This window comes from Piliocolobus tephrosceles, chromosome 16, assembly GCF_002776525.5.
Source record: "Piliocolobus tephrosceles isolate RC106 chromosome 16, ASM277652v3, whole genome shotgun sequence".
Lineage (NCBI taxonomy): Eukaryota > Metazoa > Chordata > Mammalia > Primates > Cercopithecidae > Piliocolobus > Piliocolobus tephrosceles.
This window is the reverse complement of record NC_045449.1, coordinates 21,435,342-21,446,143: the sequence shown is the minus strand read 5'-3', so window position 1 is coordinate 21,446,143 and position 10,802 is coordinate 21,435,342. Positions and strand designations below refer to the sequence as shown.

Sequence of the window (10,802 nt, the reverse complement as noted above, 5' to 3'; positions counted from 1 at the left end):
TATGTAAGATCACATCTTATTTGGAAGCAAGCATTATATTTAAATTCCAATGCTTATGGAGCCACGCTTTAAACACACAAGGATGCAAAAACTCACTCACCATGTACATCGGGGATCCACACAGTGTTGCAGCCATCATGTTACTATGTAGGTAACATAGGTACAGCCATCATGTTACTATGTAGGTAACGAGCAAAACCAAAATCCGCTATTTCACAAAATAGAAAGTAGAAAAGCAAATTATATCTTCGCTGATACCTAACATACATCATATGATTCTTCAAGACACAAGAAGGCACAAAGGACTGTGAAAAATAAACAGCTTACTGAATATCACTGTCCACCAAAGAAAAAAGTAGCTACCTCAATTTCAACAAGCTAAAAATAGTAGTAATCGTCAACTGTACAAGTCACTCCTCTGCCAGATTTGTAACCAAGGTGCATGAAACTTTGCAAGTGAAAATGCTAATTATAATAAGTAGCTCATTAATACAGTTTTCATTAAATATCAATATCAGATGTAGAATGTGAACAATTATGTTTTTATTGTTTCAAGTAATTTTGAGGTACTGCTAAAAAAAAACTGCAAAGGGCTAAACTAGATGGTCTCTGAGATCCCTATGTCAAAAGCCTAGGAACTGTCAAGAATCAGGGTTATGGCTGGGCGTGGCGGCTCACGCCCATAATCCCAGCACTTTGGGAGGCCAAGGTGGGCGGATCACCTGAGGTCAGGGGTTTGAGACCAGCCTGGCCAACATGGTGAAACCCCGTCCCCACTAAAAAAATATATACAAAAAAAAAATTAGCTGGGTGTGGTGGAACATGCCAGCTACTTGCACATCCCAGCGACTTGGGAGGCTGAGGCAGGAGAATCTCTTGAACCTGGGAGGCGGAAGGTTGTAGTGAGCTGAGATCATGCCTCACTCCAGCCTGGGTGACAGAATGAGACTCCATCTCAAAGAAAAAAAAAGAAACAGGGTTATTAATTTGCTGCCAGTAACCACACCACATCAATTTTCCTCTCGAGAGACACAGGAATTCATATTTAGAGCTCCTGATGAGGGCCTGTCAGCATTGCCTGAGACTTAGCAGACACTGTCAATAATGTAAAGGATTCACCTAAAAGAACTCCACGATCTCAATAAAAATATCAAAATTGCATCAATAAAATCCATCAGTTAGCCAGGTGTGGTGGCTCACACCTGTAATCCCAGCACTTTCAGAGGCTGAGGCGGGCAGATCACCTGAGGTTAGGAGTTCAAGACCAGCCTGGCCAACACGGTGAAACCCCGTCTCTACTAAAAATACAAAATTTAGCTAGGCGTAGTGGTGCATGCCTGTAATCCCAGTTACTCAGGAGGCTGAGGCAGGAGAATCGCTCAAACCCAGGAGGCGTAGGTTGCAGTGAGCCGAGATCATCCCACTACACTCCAGTCTGGGCAACAGAGCAAGACTCCATCTCAAAAAAAAAAAAATTCATCATTCAATAAAGCTAAAGTTGTCTAAAAATAGTTTCAAAAATGTCCTTTCCATAACACAATACATGGCCATTTACCTATTTTGATGCGAATACCACTGACACTTGATTTTCTGCGATTAGCATGGGACAGCAAGATGTTCTGTGGTTTGAGATCTCTGTGGATGATTCCTTTGCTGTGCAGGATTCACATGGCAGCAGCAATCTGATGCAGAAACACTCTGATGGTGTCTTCACTGAGAGTTCCTTTTGCTGGTACAAAAGGAGTCACGTAAATATTTAAGCACAAAAAATCAAATACCATCTGCATATTCCATCAACAGGATTGGGGTGTTAAGGACAGCATGAAGGGAATAAGGAATTTGTATTCACATTTATTCATTTTTAACTTTTTTTTTTTTTTTTTTTGAGACGGAGTCTCGCTCTGTCGCCCGGGCTGGAGTGCAGTGACTGGATCTCAGCTCACTGCAAGCTCCGCCTCCCAGGTTTACGCTATTCTCCTGCCTCAGCCTCCCGAGTAGCTGGGACTACAGACGCCCGCCACCTTGCCCAGCTAGTTTTTTTTTTCTATTTTTTAGTACAGACGGGGTTTCACCGTGTTAGCGAGGATGGTCTCGATCTCCTGACCTCGTGATCCGCCCGTCTCGGCCTCCCAAAGTGCTGGGATTACAGGCTTGAGCCACCGCGCCCGGCCCATTTTTAACTTTAATAATTGACGTTTATGAAGAGATACCAGATTTCTCAAAACTTGCAGTCAACCTGTTGTAAAGAGAACTGATGGGCACTTTCATCTTGTTTCACCTGTGTGTTTTGCTTTTCCCTTCATGTTTTTACTGCTGATGGTGCCCACATGACTCTGAACACCATAGGTACTCAATAAATACGAATGTCCTTTACAAGCCAAAAGCTAGGTTCCCCTTCATATTAGTCAAATATCTGGAATAAGTGTCCATATTTAATTCCAATCATTATGTGAACACAAGTTACAAACAAGCAAAATCTTTGACCAGAGGGACCTGGATACTACTGCTACCTGTACCTGTGAAGCATCTGTGTTACTGTATCTACTCTGTCCTTTTATCTCCCATATCCCCCATTCCACTAGAATATCTTTCATAACTAAAGATACCTAAGTATAAATGTTTTAACCTATTTCACCACTATAAAGAGGTGATATGAACATTATTTGAAAGTAGTGAGTCATTATTCAGTAAATTTTTTTTTTTTTTGAGACAGAGTTTCACTCTGTCCCCTAGGCTGGAGTGCAGTGGCACAATCTCGGCTTACTGCAAGCTCCGCCTCCTGGGTTCAAGAGATTCTCCTGCTTCAGCCTCCCGAGTAGCTGGGACTACAGGCATGTTTCACCATGCCCAACTAATTTTTCTATTTTTGTAGAGACAGGGTTTTGCCATGTTGGCCAGGCTGGTCTTGAACTCCTGACCTAAGTGATCCACTCGCCTCGGCCACCCACAGTGCTGGGATTACAGTGAGAAACATCGTGACCAGCCTATTCAGTAAATTCTACATTATTTCTGTGTATGCCTGAGCATGTTGTGGTTAACAGCTTGATTTGGAGTCTGGCTGCCTTTGTTCAACTCCTAGGTCTTCCACTGAATGTATTACCCTAAAGACGATCCCTCTGTGCCCACCTTCCTCATGTATAAAAGTTCATGAGACTACATGAGGTTGACATGATGATTAAATAAAACCCATTTAATAATGAAAACTTCTGCTCGTTTCAGCAGCACATATAATAAAATTTGTACAGAGAAGATTAGCAAAAAATATTTACATTAAAAAGAAGCCAGGCGCGGTGGCTCACGCCTGTAATCCCAGTACTTTGGGAGGCCAAGGCAGGTGGATCACGAGGTCAGGAGATCGAGACCATCCTGGCTAACGTGGTGAGACCCCGTCTCTACTAAAAATACAAAAATATTAGCCAGGCTTGGTGGTGGGCGCCTGTAGTTGCAGCTTCTCGGGAGGCTGAGGCAGGAGAATGGCGTGAACCCGGTAGGCACAGCTTGCAGTGAGCCGAGATGGCGCCCTGCACGCCAGCCTGGGTGACAGAGCAGACTCCATCTCAAAAAAAAAAAAAGAAAAGAAAAAAAAGAAAAGAAAAAAATCATGAAATCTTTAGAAAAGGGCTTTGCACATAATATTTCAATGTAGTAAGTATGCAAATAAGCTTATTACAATGAGTCTAAAAGTCACAAGTGTAATTCCTTATCTCCACTGAGGATTTAGTATCCATGTACCTATTTAAATTATCTGTGATGCATGTCTATCCATGTAATTCTTAGAATATGTTCTGGCCGGGCGTGGTGGCTCAAGCCTGTAATCCCAGCACTTTGAGAGGCCGAGACGCGTGGATCACGAGGTCAGGAGATCGAGACCATCCTCGCTAACACGGTGAAACCCCGTCTCTACTAATAATACAAAAATATTAGCCGGGCTTGCTGGTGGGCGCCTGTAGTCGCAGCTTCTCGGGAGGCTGAGGCAGGAGAACAGCGTGAACCCGGGAGGCGGACCTTGCGGTGAGCCGAGATCGCGCCACTGCACTCCAGGCCTGGGTGACAGAGCAAGACTCCATCTCAAAAAAAAAAAAAAAGAAAAGAAAAAAATTATGAAATCTTTAGAAAAGGGCTTTGCACATAATATTTCAATGTAGTAAGTATGCAAATAAGCTTATTACAATGAGTCTAAAAGTCACAAGTGTAATTCCTTACCTCCACTGAGGATTTAGTATCCATGTACCTATTTAAATTATCTGTGATGCATGTCTGTCCATGTAATTCTTAGAATATGTTCTATATAACCTTTCCATTTGTAAATAAGAGAGAAATAACATTAATACTTGGAACAAGTGAAATATTATGGTTTTAAAATCATTTTAATGACCTGTCAAGTTTTACATGTCCTTAACATCTTCAAATAAAATTAAACTTTATGATTTAAAAATTATCAAATATGGCCCAGTGTGTGGCTCATGCCTGTAATCCCAGCACTTTGGGAGGCCATGGCAGAGGGACTGCCTGAGCCCAGGAGTTTGAGACCAGCCTAGGCAACATGGTAAGACTCTGCCTCTACAAAAAAATTAAAATTTAAGGCTGGGTATGGTGGCTCACACCTGTAACCCCAGCACTTTGGGAGGCCAACGTGAGCGAATCACCTGAGCTCAGGAGTCTGAGACCACCCTGGGTAACATGATGAAACCCCACCTCTACTAAAATGCAAAAACTTAGCCCGGCATGGTGGCACACGTCTACAGTCCAGCTACTTGGGAGGCTGAGGCACGAGAATCACTTGAGCCTGGGAGGCAGAAGTTGCAGTGAGCCAAGATCGTGCCATTGCACTCCAGCTTGGACTACACAGATGCCATCTCAAAAATTAATAAATAAAATTTAAAAAAATTTCGGGGGGCTGGGTGTGGTGGCTCATGCCTGTAATCCCAGCACTTTGGGAGGCCAAGGCAGGTGGATCATGAGGTCAGGAGTTTGAGACCAGCCTGGCCAACACGGTGAAATGCTGTCTCTACTAAAAATACAAAAATTAGCCCGGCATGGTGGTGCACACCTGTAGTCCCAGCTACTCGGGAAGCTGAGACAGGAGAATAGTCTGAACCTGGGAGGTGGAGCTTGCAATGAACCGAGATCCTGCCACTGCACTCCAGCCTGGGCAATAAAGCAAGACTCCATCTCAAAAAAAAAAAAAAATCATCCTTTGGAGATGAACACTGTTAACAATTTGATGTGCATTTTTCCAGATCTACTTTCTTGCAGATGCTAATATATATATATTATTGCATAATAGTGGGGAGGTCAAATCAACAACTAGAACTTTATTTTTGTAATGTTTTACTTAAATTACATTGTGACAACTGAAATGGATGGTATTATTTAAAATTCATTTTGGCTGGGCACGGCAGCTCACGCCTGTATTCCCAACACTTTGGGACGCCGAGGAGGGTGGATCGCCTGAGGTCAGGAGTTCAAGACCAGCCTGGCCAACATGGCGAAACCCCATCTCTACTAAAAATACAAAATCAGCCAGGCACACTGGCAGGTGCCTGTAGCATACTTGGGAGGCGGAGGCAGGAGAATGGCTTGAACCCAGGTAGCAGAGGTTGCAGTGAGCCGAGATCACACCACTGCATTCCCGCCTGGGCGATGGAGTGAGACTCTTGTCTCAAAAAGAAAAAAAAGAAAGAAAGAAAATGTAAAAGGTGTTTGTTTCAAAGAGCAAATTAAAGGACTAAATGATCCTATTGTGACACAATGGCATTCAACCTTCTAGACATTCCAGACCTTCTAAACATTCCAGACCTTCTAGACCAGTGCTCTCCAACACGAATATTAAGGTGGCCACACATCAAACTTTCCATTTTCTTGTGGCCAGATTTTAAAAGGTGAAAAGAAAGAGATATAATTAATATATTTAACTCAATATATCCAAAATATTACCATTTCAACTCGTAATAAATATTTTTAAATTAATGAGATTTAATCATTCTTTCCTTCTGATGAAGTATTCAAATTCCGTTGTGCATTTTACACTTATAGCACATCTTGATTCTGACTAGCCACATTTCAAGAGCCCAATGTGGTCAGTGGCTACTATATTGGACAGTGCAGATCTCAATAATTCCTCTAAGGACCAGAATTTCTTTCACGTGACTTTAAAGTGCTTTCATACTACAAGGGATTCCCTTACAGACTGTGACAGAGAAAGACCAGGGAGAAGTTATAAAACCAAAATCATACAGCAGTATGAGTAAACACTGGTGCTAGAACCATGCTTACCTGACTGACTCCAACATTCAAGCTCTTAAGCTCTTCACTATTGAGTCTCCTAACAATATTGCTTTAGAGTATCAAACACAAGAGTTCAACAAAACTGTTGTAATAGTGCTTCTACGGGTGAATAACAGTTGCTAATGAGACTGATATTCTCTTTTTTTTTTTTTAACAACATGCTCTCTAGAAAAGAAAAAACTGATATTCTTTTTTTGTTTTTTGAGACGGAGTCTTGCTCTGTCACCCAGGCTGGAGTGCAGTGGCATGATCTCAGCACACTGCAAGCTCCGCCTCCCGGGTTCACGCCATTCTCCTGCCTCTCCCTCCCGAGTAGCTGGGACTACAGGCACCCGCCATAACGCCTGCCTAATTTTTTGTATTTTTAGTAGAGATGGGGTTTCACCATGTCAGTCAGGATGGTCTCGATCTCCTGACCTTGTGATCCGCCCGTCTGGGCCTCCCAAAGTGCTGGGATTACAGGTATGACCCACAGGACTCAAAAAAAAAAAACTGGTATTCTAATGAGGGCTGTAAGCTGGTGTCAACTGACATTCTAATGCAGGCTGTAAGCTGGTGTCACTCAGTCTGACCCCAAGTAGAAAAGCGCTTCATCAGGAACACCAAGGACGTGAAGAAAGGCAGAGCAGGGTGCTTTCCACCTTAACTCCTTGCCAACAGCAGTGAATGAAAGTGTCTGTCTCACTGCGTTCTATCTACGAATAACATTTTGAAATGTGTTTACTAAATTGACAGTTTTTTTTTTTTTTTAAACTACCAAATTCAGGACAATGGCTGCCTCTAGGGAAAGGACAGGAATGGGACTGCAGAAGGGCTTACAGGGAGCTTCAACTGTATTTATAATTTCTTTCTTCTATTTTGGGGGGATTTTTTTGAGACAGTCTTGCTCTGCAGCCCAGGCTAGAGTAAAATGGCTTGATCTCAGCTCACTGCAACCTCCGCCACCCAGGTCCAAGAGATTCTCCTGCCTCAGCCTCCCAAGCAGCTAAGACTACAGGCATGCACCACCATGCCCAGCTACGTTTTATATTTTTAGTAGAGACAGGGTTTCACCATGTTGAACAGGCTAGTCTCAAATTCCTGGCCTCAAGTGATCCGCCCACCTTGGCCTCCCAAAGTGCTGGGATTACAGGTGTGAGCCACCATGCCCAGCCTATAATTCCCTTGTAAATGGTGGTAGTGGGTGCAAGTACTGGTATTCTTTACATTTTTCTCTACACAGCTTCTGAATGTTAGCAATATTCTATATTATCCTATATATCTATGTTATATTTTGTAAATTGTCCATAGTGCTTTACCATCAACTGCCGTAATCTGTTTTTTTTTTTTTTTTCCTGAGATGGGAGCTTCCATCTTGTTGCCCAGGCTGGAGTGCAATGTCGTGATCTCGGCTCACTGCAACTTCCACCTCCTGGGTTCAAATGATTCTCCTGCCTCAGCCTCCCAAGTAGCTGGGATCACAGGCATGTGCCACCACCCCCAGCTACTTTTGTATTCTTAGTAGAGATGAGTTTTCTCCATGTTGGTCAGGCTGGTCTCGAACTCCCGACCTCAGGTGATCTACCCGCCTTGGCCTCCCAAAGTGCTGGGATTATAGGTGTGAGCCACCACGCTCAGATGCCATAATCTATTTATAGGTTGAATGTGTTAACCTTTTACTGTCTTTTTGCATATTCCCCTTGCAACTTTTAAGGGGTGAACAAGTAGGTACTGCCTTCACTGGCCAGGTGTGGCGGCTCACCCTATAATCCCAGCACTTTGGGAGGCCTAGGCCGGCGGATCACGAGGTCAGGAGTTTGGGACCAGCCTGATCAACATGGTGAAATCCTGTCTCTACTAAAAATACAAAAATTAGCTGGGCATGGTGGCATGCACCTGTAATCCCAGCTACTCGGAAGGCTGAGGCAGGAGAATCACTTGAACCCAGGAGGCGGAGGCGGAGGTTGCAGTGAGCTGAGAATGCACCACTGCACTCCAGCCTGGGCGACAGAGCAAGACTTTATCTCCAAAAAAAAAAAAAAAAGGAAAGAAAAAGAAAATACTCTGGAGGCACACAATTTGATCTGAATGCTTCATATCCTACATGTATGCATTTTGGGTTCAAAATTTCAAGCACCATCTAATACTAAAATCTTACTTCTGTACCACAAAATAATTTCAATGTTACCTTTAATGCCTTATAATGTTTTTTGTTGCCTTTTTTTAATTACAAGAAATGTTCACACAAATACATTCTTGGATACATTTTTCCACTATAATTTTTTTTATTTTGAAAGAAATGGAAAGGACTACAACTCAGTGAAGACTTTTGAAGGAGAGGAATTCTATCGGGTTTCTCCTCTCCTGGGGATAGGACCATCTCTCAAACACTGTCAGAGAGAGACACACAAAAAGGTAAATACTTATATACAAGTAAAGCTTAGGAACAAAACCACAAACAACAACTGGTCTGCAAAGTGATCACAAGTCAAACAAATACACAAATATTTACTGAATGTTTCTATACAAGAGCAGAAAATGGGTAGTGTATTTCAAAAGTACCTCTTAGAATTAAACAGGCTGCAGCACTATCTTTATTGAACACTGACACACACACACAGTTACCTTGCAAATAATCTGCGAGGTCTCCACCATTGCAATACTGACATAGAAAAGAGAAAGTAATGAAAATAAACACAGTGATTCAAGATTAATTCAATCTATTCTCAATTGTGATTAAAAAAATCATTTGTATATAATGTCATGTAAATATAGCCTAAAAACATAGATTCAAAATTTTTAAAATTTTATATTCCTTGGCCGGGCGCGGTGGCTCAAGCCGGTAATCCCAGCACTTTGGGAGGCCGAGACAGGCGGATTACGAGGTCAGGAGATCGAGACCATCCAGGCTAACACGGTGAAACCCCGTCTCTACTAAAAAATACAAAAAACTAGCCGGGCGAGGTGGCGGGCGCCCGTAGTCCCAGCTACCCAGGAGGCTGAGGCAGGAGAATAGCGTAAACCCGGGAGGCAGAGCTTGCAGTGAGCTGAGATCCGGCCACTGCACTCCAGCCTGGGTGACAGAGCGAGACTCCGTCTCAAAAAAAAAAAAAAAAAAAAAAAATTTATATTCCTTGAGTAGAATCTAGATCACCGAATCAACTTTATTAACACAAACATTCAAATAATTTATCTACTGTCAATCTTAAGGTTCACATTAATCAAAAGCGATTTGAAATACGAAGATTTATGCTAGAATCTAAAAAAAAAAAAAGAAATTGGAAATAAATTAAACAGAAGTTTCTATACTACCTACCTCCATCACCAAAAAGACAGAGTTGGGTAATTCCTGAAAAGTAAACATATTAAATATAATTTAGAGAAAAATTAAACACAAAATTTAAGTATGATAGTTAAAAATACCACACTTGTTCCATTATTAAAACTGGTAAAATGAAACCACAAAATCTATTAGAAGGTGAAATTAAAATTCACAACACAATGATGTATCTCCTCTACAAAGCCAAATCAAGTTTTAGTAACACTAATGTAGTCATCAACAAGTAAAATTTTGTTTACAGAAATAACTACATAAAGATTCATCTTTTGGTTATGATTGACCTAAAACAACAGATCTAGGACAAAAAGCATGGTAAATTTACAATGGGGAAAAAGGAAGGATTCTTTGGTCCTTGGGGAAACACTTCCTCTATGAAAAGTTTATGATTTGGAGCAGCAAAATGGCATAATCCTCCCTAGCAACACTAAATGCACAATCTGATTTCTGGAATATATTACTCAGGATGTCTGGTTTTTTGTTTTTCTGTTTTTTATGTTTATTTGAGGCAATCGCATTATCCGCAATTGTTGGCAAAGGGAAATGTTTTATCACATTATCAACACATGTTCCAAAATGTTGAGGAAATGAATTGAGGGCTCTTAGAAACTCTCTCAAATCCATATAACTCCAAGTCTGCTGTTGATTAAGTAACTCAAATATTGATTAGCTGGCTCTTATATAAAAAATGGCATATAAATGCCATTTATAAAAAAAATGGCAATTTTTATAACGGTAACTAAATTTCAGATTGAACTTTCCTGTGGCTTAACTTGAGCCAGTGTGCAAATGTGATTCGAAATATAGCTTTTGGCCAGGCACGGTGGCTCACGCCTGTAATCCCAGCACTTTGGGAGGCCGAGGCAAGCAGATCACAAGGTCAGGAGATCGAGACCATCCTGGCTAACACAGTGAAACCCTGTCTCTACTAAAAATACAAAAAATGAGCCGGGCGTGGTGACACACAACTGTAGTCCCAGCTACTTGGGAGGCTGAGGCAGGAGAATGGCGTGAACCCAGGAGGCGGAGCTTGCAGTGAGCCAAGATTGTGTCACTGCACTCCAGCCTGGGCGACAGAGCCAGACTCCATCTCAAAAAAATACACACACACACACACACACACACACACACAAACATACACATAGCTTTTGGGCTGGCTGCAGTGGCTCACACCTATAATCCCAACACTTTGGAAGGC

General features: G+C 42.0%; 1 long non-coding RNA gene across 1 annotated transcript; it reads right to left on the bottom strand.

Annotated features, from left to right (window-relative positions):
• Positions 1-181: 181 nt before the first annotated feature.
• On the bottom strand, positions 182-10,187 carry LOC113224594. Its single transcript, XR_003309287.2, has 4 exons — positions 9,584-10,187; positions 8,893-8,929; positions 1,556-1,729; positions 182-208 (listed from the first exon to the last, which is right to left on the bottom strand). It is a non-coding gene; the product is annotated as an uncharacterized LOC113224594 (long non-coding RNA).
• Between the last annotated feature and the right edge of the window lie 615 nt (positions 10,188-10,802).